Here is an 11,102-nt window from a genome sequence, read left to right as displayed (position 1 = left end):
TAATAAAAAAAAATATATTTTATAGCGGTTAGGAGATTTTTACGGATTTGATCGGTTTTCGCCGTTTGTCTGCCTAACTCTTTTGACGATTTCTAGCGGTTAGGAGATTTTTACGGATTTGATCAATAACGTCGGTGGCTTCTTGGACCATTTCGGGTCCCGTGATTTGAGCTTCACCGATTTCGTTCCAACAAATCGGGGAACGACATTTACGACCGTAAAGAGCTTGAAAAGGAGCCACATCAATGCTAGAGTGGTGGCTATTGTTGTAGGAGAACTCGATGAACGGAAGATGAGAATCCCAATTCCCACCGAAATCAAGAACACATGCTCGTAGCATATCCTCGAGTGTTTGGATTGTACGTTCGGATTGACCGTCCGTTTGAGGATGATAAGCGGTGCTAAGATCGAGACGTGTTCCCAAAGCTTCTTGAAGTGAACGCCAAAAATGAGAGGTAAAACGGGCATCGCGGTCGGAGATGATAGACAATGGCAAACCGTGTCGGCACACGATTTCCCGAACATAGATTTGAGCAAGCTGCTCGACATAATACTTCTCGCGGATCGGAATGAAATGAGCAGATTTGGTTAATCGATTGATGATCACCCAAATGTTATCGTTGCCTTTTTGGGTTTTGGGTAATTTGGTGATAAAGTCCATAGCAATGTCTTCCCATTTCCAAACGGGAATCGGTGGTTGCTCGAGTAGACCAAAAGGTCTTTGATGTTCGGCTTTGACTTTCAAGCAAGTAAGACATTTAGATACAAACAACGCTACGTCCTTTTCCATACCCGGCCACCAAAAGGTAGCACGAAGATCGAAGTACATCTTATCCGCACCGGGATGAACGGAATAGTGCGAATTATGAGCTTCGTCGAGAATACAAGTACGAAGGTCATCGCGATCGGGAACCCGCAAACGATTGAGAAAATACAAAAGACCATCGGGTTTGGTTTCGAGTTGAAGTTCGGCTCCACATGACATTTCGTCATACATGTTACCTTCTTCAACGGAGGTGCGTTGAGCTTGAAAGATACGAATTTGAAGATTGGTTTGAACAATGACGCTTAGAAGCAGAACGGATTTAACATTAACCTTTCGACTTAAGGCGTCGGCAACAACATTCGCTTTACCGGGGTGGTAGCGAATCTCGCAGTCGTAATCACTAAGTAATTCGGCCCATCGTCGTTGTCTCATGTTGAGATCTTTTTGGTAAAAAATGTGTTGAAGGCTTTTATGATCGGTAAAAACCACACATTTTGTTCCATAAAGGTAATGTCTCCATATTTTGAGAGCGAAAACGACGGCACCAAGTTCGAGATCGTGAGTCGTATAGTTCTTCTCGTTGACCTTAAGTTGCCTTGATGCGTATGCGATGACTTGACCTCGTTGCATGAGAACACAACCAAGTCCTTGATGGGATGCATCACAAAATACAACAAAATCGTCGTTTCCATATGGAAGAGTTAGAATAGGAGCATTGCAAAGCATGTCATTGAGAGTACAAAAGGCTTCCTCTTGCTTCGAACCCCAATCGAAGGGTTGTCCCTTATGGGTGAGAGAGGTAAGAGGCAAAGAGATATTGGAAAAATTCCGAATGAAACGCCGATAATATCCGGCCAAACCGAGGAAGGATCGAATTTCCGTGGGAGTCGTTGGAGTTTTCCAATCCTTAACAGCCTCAATTTTAGAGGGATCAACATGAATACCTTTGTCGTTTACGATATGTCCCAAAAATTGAACTTCCTCGAGCCAAAATTCACATTTGGAGAATTTGGCATAGAGTTGTTCGTTTCTAAGGAGCTCGAGAATGGAACACAAATGATGTTCATGTTCGGCTTTGGATTTAGTGAAGATAAGGATGTCATCAATAAAGACAATAACGAATTTATCAAGGAATGGTTTACAAACGCGGTTCATGAGGTCCATAAACACAGCGGGTGCATTTGTTAACCCGAAGGGCATAACCAAAAATTCGAAATGTCCATATCGAGCACGGAAAGCGGTTTTTGGAATGTCTTCTTCGCGAACACGCAATTGATGATAACCCGATCGAAGATCAATTTTGGAGAAACAAGTTGCGCCTTGAAGTTGGTCGAATAAGTCGTCGATACGTGACAATGGATAACGATTTTTAATAGTAAGTTTGTTGAGTTCTCGATAATCGATGCACATACGAAACGAACCATCCTTCTTTTTCACGAAGAGAACAGGAGCGCCCCAAGGAGATGAGCTTGGACGAATGAAGCCTTTATCGGAAAGTTCTTCGAGTTGGTTTGATAGTTCTTGCATTTCCGACAAGGCTAGACGATAAGGAGCCTTGGCCACGGGCATCGCGCCGGGCACAAGATCGATTTGGAATTCAATCGGAAGACCGGTAACATCATCGGAAAAGACATCAAGGAAATCACGAACAATAGGAATATCTTGGATCTTCCTTTCCTTTTTTTCTTTTGTCACCGAGAGAGCTAAAAACGGAACGTACTTTTGGCGTAAGTACTTTTGCGATTGAGCACACGACATGAGATTTAGCCTTCGAGACGTTGTGTTTCTAAAGACCTTAAGAACCTTGCCGTTGACAAGCGGAATGCGAATGTATTTATCAAAACAAACGACTTCGGCACGGTGCAAAGACAACCAATCCATGCCTACTATGACATCGAAGCTACCCATTTGCATCGGGATGAGATCGATGGAGAATTTATGCTTAGAAAGAATAAGAGAGCAATCGCGGACGACGGAATTGATGGTAATAGAATTTCCATTGGCGACTTCAACAGAGAACGGTCGGGAAAGCTTAGTTCGACGCATCGCAAGTTTCGACTCAAATTTCAAAGAAATAAAACTTCTATCGGCACTGGTATCAAATAAAATAGAAGCCAAATGATAGTTCACCAAAAACATACCGTTCACAACATCGTTTGCCACTTGAGCTTGATTTGCATTCATCATAAACGCCCGCCCTTGATTACCATGGTTGACTTGATGTGCTTGTTGTGGAGGTGGAGGTGGTGCTTGAATTGTTTGGATGGGTTGGATGAGTGGTGCATTGAGTTGGGGAATTTGGGGTTAGTAAGTTTGAACTTGGTAAGCTTGTGTTTGGTAGTATGGTGTGGTTACGGTTTGAGCTTGGTTGGCAAAAGCTAAACGTGGGCAATTTTGGCGGAAATGGTTGGGATCACCACAATTAAAGCAAGCTCGGGGTTGTTGGGGTTGGTTTGATGGGTATGGTGCATAGCGGTTTTGGGCATTTTGGGGAAAGTTTCTTGGTTGGGTTGGTTTCGTTGGGTGGATCGGCATGTGTTGGGGAAGTGACCAAATCGGTTACAAATTGTACAATGGCGACACGGCGAGTTCGTTGGGTGGTGAAGTTGGCAAGTGTTACATAGTGGGGAGTTACCAATATAAGGTTTTCGGTTTTGGGGAAAAGTTTGGGCTTGTTGTGGTGGTTTAGGTTGGGTGACGGCAAAGTTTCGGTAATTAGTCTTGGGTTTCTTCTTGTTGTTGTTGTTGTGTCGGGAGGAGTTGGAGTAGTTTATAGCTTGTGGTGCGGGTTCAATCTTGGCTTGGGGAGCGGGCTCGGTTTTGGCTTTCTCGATTGTTTTCTTGAGGGTTAGGGTACCCTCCTTCACGTGATTTTCCGATAGCCAACCGGCTAACGTGATGGCTTCCTCAAGGTTCGCGGGTTTGCTACTCATGATTGAGTCCCGGATTTTCATCGGTAAACCCCCAATATATTTGTCAATTTCACGTTCGGTTGGGGTGACCAAGTGAGGTACAAGAACGCTTAGCTCGTGGAAACGGAGCGAGTAAGCGGCGTTATCACCACCTTCTTGTTTTAGGTCCCAAAATTCTACCTCAAGCTTTTGGAGCTCGTGTTTAGGACAGAATTTCTTCTTCATCAGCGCCTTGAGCTCGGCCCATGGAAGAGCCATGGCCACATCCGTACCTTGGAGGTGCATGACACTACCCCACCATGTTAGGGCGGTTCCCCTAAACATGCTTGAAGCGAAGTTTGTCTTTTTCGCTTCGGGGCATTCGCTGTGTAAAAACACATTCTCCACAGATTCGAACCACTGCAACAACGTAGTCGCACAGTTGGTTCCATAGAATTCGGACGGGTTGGCACTATTAAATTGTTTAAGCAGGTAGGATGCGGGTTTGGGCTCAATAGGTGCAACAACGGGTGCGGGTTGGTTTGCTTGTATTTGGGTTATTAGTTCGAGAATCACAGCGGCCATTTGCTTGGCTATGATGGCGGCCATACGTCGAGTGGAGTTCTTGCGCGGTTGGCGTCTTAGCGGAGGCATGCTAAAAAATTATAAAGAAAATGGGATAAGTTTTTGGGTAAAAAGGAAATGAATATAAAGGTGTATAAAATAAAATAAGATTTCGATTTTTGATTTGTGAATCCTAGAGTTAGTATGGAGAAGATGTTAGTGTTAGATAAAATATAAAACTTTGTTTATAAATAACAAAACCAAAAACAATAGTAAATGGTTTTTTTTTTTTTTTTTGAGAATTTAAAGCTTAAAAATTTGAGATTTTGAGATTTATAGAGTTGGAAAAATCGTGCATGAACCACCATGACTTGATATTCTAACACTAAAAAGTTTTATAAAACAACATATTGGAGTCTAAACATGTGTACGAACCACCGAAACTTTTTCATGTTTTCGACTCAAATATCGATAATAACAAAATAAATCGAGATACAACGTCATGTCAAAACACTAGTCCACGAAATCACCGTAGTTCTATTGTTTTAACACCGAAAATTAGGATGGCGACCGGAACGCTCGCATTCGACTACTTAAAGCATTGACATTTATAACACGATTTATGGCCTAGAAAACGAGCATTATAACTCAACCATCCCAGGTAAGTAAATCACCTTCGATTCTTGGAATCTTTTTGTCAAATGGTCATTTTATAATTTCTCGTTTCCTTTGATGGCTACAAACCCGAAATAAACGCAACTTTTAAGGGATTTGAAAAAACGGGATCCAAGTTAATCTTGTAATCCATAAAACACAATGAAAATCTACTTTTTGCGTTTTAAGGTAAGGATACCTTGGAAATACTATGAAAGTGTGTGTATGTGATCATTTAGGATATTGGTGAATTTTAAACAAGTTAATAAATAAACATGCGATATGAACAATTAGATAGAGTAAACACATATGAACACACGTATATGACCCTAAGCATAACAATTCTAGGTCGTTACGTCTAACCACCTATCTTAATTGTCATGGCTCTGATACCAATCTGTCACACCCCGACCAAAGGCGGCGAAACATGCCGGGGTGCAACGATTGCTCATAAGCGCATGACACTATTTAAAGCGACAATATTTAACAAACTCATTTCATTTCACATCATCGAAAATGTCACATAACCAAATATTCATAACTCAAATACAACAAAATATAACAAAATATAGCAAATCAAATATTGTTCAGTTTTGCTAATATCCTAACGGTATTTGTGACGTTTTCTTCACCGAACTCCATAATCAACCTAGATGCAAACCTGTAACATTTCATAAAATAAAGTTTATCAACACACAGGTTGGTGAGCAATTCATAAGTTTGAACAATAGATATATAGTATGAAAAGCCACAAAACTAGTATACAAAACCATAAATAATAGCTATAAACTTGGATAAATAGTTATCGCTAACAAGTTAACGACACCCAACTATAAGGGGTTGCCAAATAGTTTAGGATTTTATAGTTATCGTTAATTGCATTACGTTAACGACACCTTGCCATGAGGGGTTGCCAAATGGTCTAGGATTTATAGTTCCACCATCCAAAAGCGATACATAGTCAAATAAGCATAGAACACCAAATCGAGCAATTATTCAAGTAAGGTATACAACAACGTTTGTGGTTTAAGACCAAAGTATAAAACATTTAGTTTAGATAAGTTGAAATGTCACCCCCAAAATAAAAGATAGAAAACGGGATATGAAGTTACTCGCATTCAAGTAATAAACTTGAAAGATTGATTATTTGGAGATTTGACGGAACGACGAGTTTAACGTATGAAGCCTAAATAAAAGAAAGTCTTGGATTTAGAAAGGTTGTCTTGAAGATCTTTAAATAAAATAATTGTTGCAAAAACTAATCAATTAAAGTTCAAGGTTTAAAATGTAACTATTTAAGAATTTATAATAATAACCCTTTTAAAAAATGTATGTTTTCTCAAAACCGGGTTAAAGTATCTAACCTTAATATTTACTTAACCAATGTTAAGTAATAAGGTGGGGAAAATGCTAAAATGCAAGTTCCATTAGGCTAAAGATACTAAAACGGGTTTTTAACGAGTGTTCGGGTTGTCGGTTCGGGTCTTGACAAATGGTCAAACCCAAAGTCAACTTTCCAAAATATTAATTGTTATGAGATAACTCATTAAAACATACTAACACTTAACCAAGTATGTAGATCTATTGTTTAGAACTAACAACGCACGTTAAGCGAGTGTTCGGTTTTGTCGGTCCAATCTATGTTATGAGATCAAGTTGGATCCAACTATTCCAAGTACTTAAGAAAATAATTAAAATCAGTTTGTAAACTATTTTTTAAAGAAATATACAAGTCTTGATAACAAAAAACACACTTGTGTGTCTTAAGCGAGTAAAAGTCGGTATAGTTCGGTCTCCATCTCACAAATAGTTCATAGATGGTTTCTACATGCCCAAATATCATAGAACTTGTATATTGGTTTATAAATGAAGAAAACTTAAATTTTACAACAAAAAAAGTTAACTACAAGTCTTTTAAGCAAAAGTTTCGGTTTAGTTCGGTTTCCATCTCCCAACGAGTTCATAGATGGATTCCATATGCTTAATATCAAAGAACTTGTAAAAATGATTTTTGAAACTCAAATCTAGCAATAAACATGTTTAAACAACTATTTTAACAAAACTAGTAAACAAAAGTTCGGTTTCCGGTTTGGACTAGTTTCGGTTAAACCGAGGTTAGTCTTATACAAACCCACACCATGGAACTTGTAAATAAGATGAACAAACTAAAGGGTTAGAAGTTAGTCATAAGTGATATGTATAAAAAGTTATGTGTGTGTAAATATATATCAAGAACACGAAGTCTCCATGAAGCCTTGCCTTATGACATTCGAAACTTAACCAACCAAAGTCGGTGAAGTAACAAATAAAGGAAACAAGGGGTGTGTATTATATATATGTTGTACCACCATATTCAAGAGTTAGTAATGTTAGATGAACAAGTTAGAATGAAAGACTATAGTTAGTTTGACTTGAGAAGTCAAAACTTCAAGAATACATAAGAAATAACAAACTTGAATATATGGAGTTTGAGAGAGTTTTTGGAGATGTAGCAAGAGTAAAATGAAGAAGATGGGTGTGTATATATAGGGAAGGAGTGAAGGGTTGGGTATAAAGATTCTTTTATGGTTTGCATAAAAATGGGTATGTTTAAATGGTCAAACAATGCATAATAAAAAAAATATATTTTATATATTTTAAATGACAAGATCCAATATTTTATATATTTGAAATGTTCGGGTTACAAACGGGTCGGGTTTACATAACAAAAGTGACCCGAAATTGACGAATGTCACAAAATGGGACTCGCGTAGAGGGCTAGAATATACATGGGAACTTGAATCGGAAATGAGAAAAAAATACCCCCACTTGTTCTTGTAAAGCAATCTCGAGGATGAGATTTATTTCAAGGTGGGGAGGATGTAACATCATGAAAATTTCGAGTTCAAAATGCCAACTTTCCAAAAGTCTAGGGATCAAATTAGTCAAAGACCCAAACCTATGGGTTTAAAATGAAAATTTTGCTTTCTTGTCCTATCGCGATACGCGACGGAACAAAAGGACAAGCCCATCGCGTATCGCGATGGGGCTTGGTCAAAGGTTCTGGAAGAAGTCAACAGCGATACGCGATCGCTGTTGAACCCAACGTCATTGCGTACCGCGGTGACGTGGCCTGACACATCGTGACACGTGTGCCACGTGGTAGATGGTGGCACAATGTCTCGCTACGTGGCAACACGTCCGCCACGTGTCGCCACGCGGCACAACGCCTGCCACGTGGCAGGTCTACGTGGTGACACAGATGGCCTACGTCGCGATACGCGACGGGCTTGTCCAGGAGGCCATCGCGTATCGCGATGGGCTCCAATTTTTGCCTATAAATAGTAGGTTATGGGTTCAGTCCATTCACACCTCAATTCACACATACAACTCTCTCTAACATATTTCTACAATCCCACAATCATACCCACGATCCGTCTCGATAAGCGTGCCCGATTTCCTCGATCTACGTGTTCGTTTCCTCGAAGTTTGTGCCACCCTCCATCCACATACAACCAAGAAGGTGTTTGTTATATCATGGTGAGGAGTCTCGAAAAGCGTGTCAACTAGTGTTGAAGATTGGTGTTATCGATTGGCGTGTTGGAAGAAAGGTGACGAGAAAGGAAGTTGATAAAGAAGTCAAAAGAGACCAAGCGGCGTTGGATTGCTGCTCGAATCATTAGACTTTATAAAGCCGAACAAAGGTAGGCATAATGGCCAAATGAATATAATAATAAAATATTATAAAGGCTTAAACCTTAAGTCGAGGTTATACTCGATACCTCGATAAAAGAAAAGAGAACATAACAAAGAAATGAACAAAAGATAAGATATTGAATATTGATAAATATATATATATGTGTGTAAGTATATATTCTTTGTTATGAAAATATTATTTAAGTAATAAATAACTATTCTAAAATAATAAAGAAAAAGAATACGTTTCTTAGAAAAGAAGAAACGTCGGTTTTTATAAATAAACTAAAGGTTTATAAATTACTTTTTAACTAAAGGTTTTAAAGTAAAAGAGATTTTGAACTAAAGGTTCATCGAGGTAAAGTTTATAAAATAAGACTAAAGGTCTTAAGGCGGATTGTACATCCGACTAACAATTGGTTATACTCGTACTATAGGTGCGAGATAGCAACGGGAAAGACCCTCGGACGGTGCTGAAGCCGATCCAAATTGAAAAAGGTGAATATGCCCCAATGATCTAAAAACTTGTTTTCAAACGAGTCAACGTGTTATATGAAAAACTTTACACGAGACTAAGTGTCTCTAAAACATTTATAAGCAAGAGTATAAATACTGGCCTCAGGCTATCTTGTATGTTTATCTGGATCCTTTCATATGTGGTGGGCACACCACACCTGGTCACATTTACGCTCGCCTGCGGGGAGTATGACCTTGTGTACTCGTATAGGCACTCAACTAGTCGAACGCTGCGGTGTTTCGCTGGGGGAACCGAGTATAGAGACTTGAGTTTTTAAATTGTATTGTTTTAACTTGATTATTCCTAAGCCACACTGGGCCGGGACCTACGTAGTCCCGAGGGGTGATTAAGTAAAGAAAATATTTTTAGCGTCATCATATTCACCAGCATTCGTTGCTGACGTATTTTCTTACATTTTGCAGGTGACTAAAATTAGCGCTTGAAGTGACGAAGTGCTATGAATATCCGATGGCTCGGATTTATTTTGTATAAACTTAAATTATTATAAATGGTAATTTTGTAAAACAAGTAATCTTTTAAACACTAAACGGGAAACTTTTATATCCCGTCCTTTGTATGTAAATATTTATAAGTTAAATCCCCATGTTTATAAGTCTTCCGCTAATTGAACGTAACTCTGATTTATTTACAGATGTGGTACCAACATATGTGTCACACTCCTAAGCTGTAGTTCGGGGTGTGACACGTAATGTCTCTAACATGTTGTTAAACACAACCGACTCCGACCCAAACCCGTTCCAACTTAAGCCGCATTGATAAACCCAACATGTACCCACCCGAATTCCGTGCGACCCGTACCAAAATAACTTTTGAGTTAACCCTCAATAAAATGAAGATGCTAACTATATAATTTCCTTTTATGTAGGTCATTTTTGGAAGATATTCATTTTAATATCAAAATGAAAAATAAATTAAATAGATGAATCTTGAAGCCTTTTGACTTACGGGAAGTAGCACATAACAATAGTCTCATTCAAATCCAAGAATCCAACATAATCCCTGAAGAGGTATGTACCCACCTCAACACCGAGCAAGGCGGGTCAACCCACAAGATATAGACAAGAAGCTTGAAATCAAGACATTATGAAGGCACAAAGCCAAAACCTACGCGCATGGCGCATATCACATATGCTCACGCATATCACATATGTTCATGCATCACATGCTCAGGCATCATATGCCCAGGCACACATATGCTCGCGCATCACATATGCTCACGCGTGGCGCATCAGCGCGCGGCGCATATCACATCTGCGCATGAAACATCTGCGCGTGAGAATAAAGAGAAGACCTCGCACATCCTCAGGATTGGCGCATATCACACATGCACATAATCAACCTCATCGTTATCCAAATCAGGATTAGGGCAACCTTGATTGTGCACGTCAGACAACCTTCCAGAAGGTATCTTTTTAAGGAATAAGAATATGCTGATGTTGACAGCTGCCAAATGAAAGGTGGACAACTCAGCATGACACATGTGCTACCACGTGATTACAACCAATGAGAAAGCACCAGGTGTCCCAGAGGACACGTGGCGCAGAGCAATTGGAGGAGGCCAACAAGGCTGAGCCCAATCAGTGGAAACCCTAGCACTATAAATACAGCATCAACTCCACAAGGAAGCATCATCAGATATCACCTGACAACATACAATCACAGAGTATTCAGCTATTAAGCAATACACTCTAAATTCCTTACTCTCACATATTATTATCTTCTCCCACAAATACTTATTCTCACACCGGAGGGTTACCCCAAAGAGGACCCCTCTGTCCCTTTCTGAGGGGTAAGTTTACGGTGCTGTTCATTTTTGTAGGTGGAAGAACCCAGATCCAAGAGAAACCATCGGTGAAATAGCATAATCACACCCGAGGAAAGTAGATCGTCTACCAGTGAGTCGATCCATGCTTCTTCATTGGCGCCATCCACTGTTACAACGGCAATCAGATCTCATCAGATCTATATATAAGAAAAAAAAATCACCATGGTTTCTGGCGTTCATAACGTTGAT

Source organism: Bidens hawaiensis, unplaced genomic scaffold (genome assembly GCF_021521415.1).
Source record: "Bidens hawaiensis isolate Kalapana, Puna unplaced genomic scaffold, B.hawaiensis_p1.1 tig00044789_1, whole genome shotgun sequence".
Taxonomy (NCBI): domain Eukaryota; kingdom Viridiplantae; phylum Streptophyta; class Magnoliopsida; order Asterales; family Asteraceae; genus Bidens; species Bidens hawaiensis.
The sequence above is the reverse complement of the archived record's forward strand: the minus strand, read 5'-3'. Positions refer to the sequence as shown.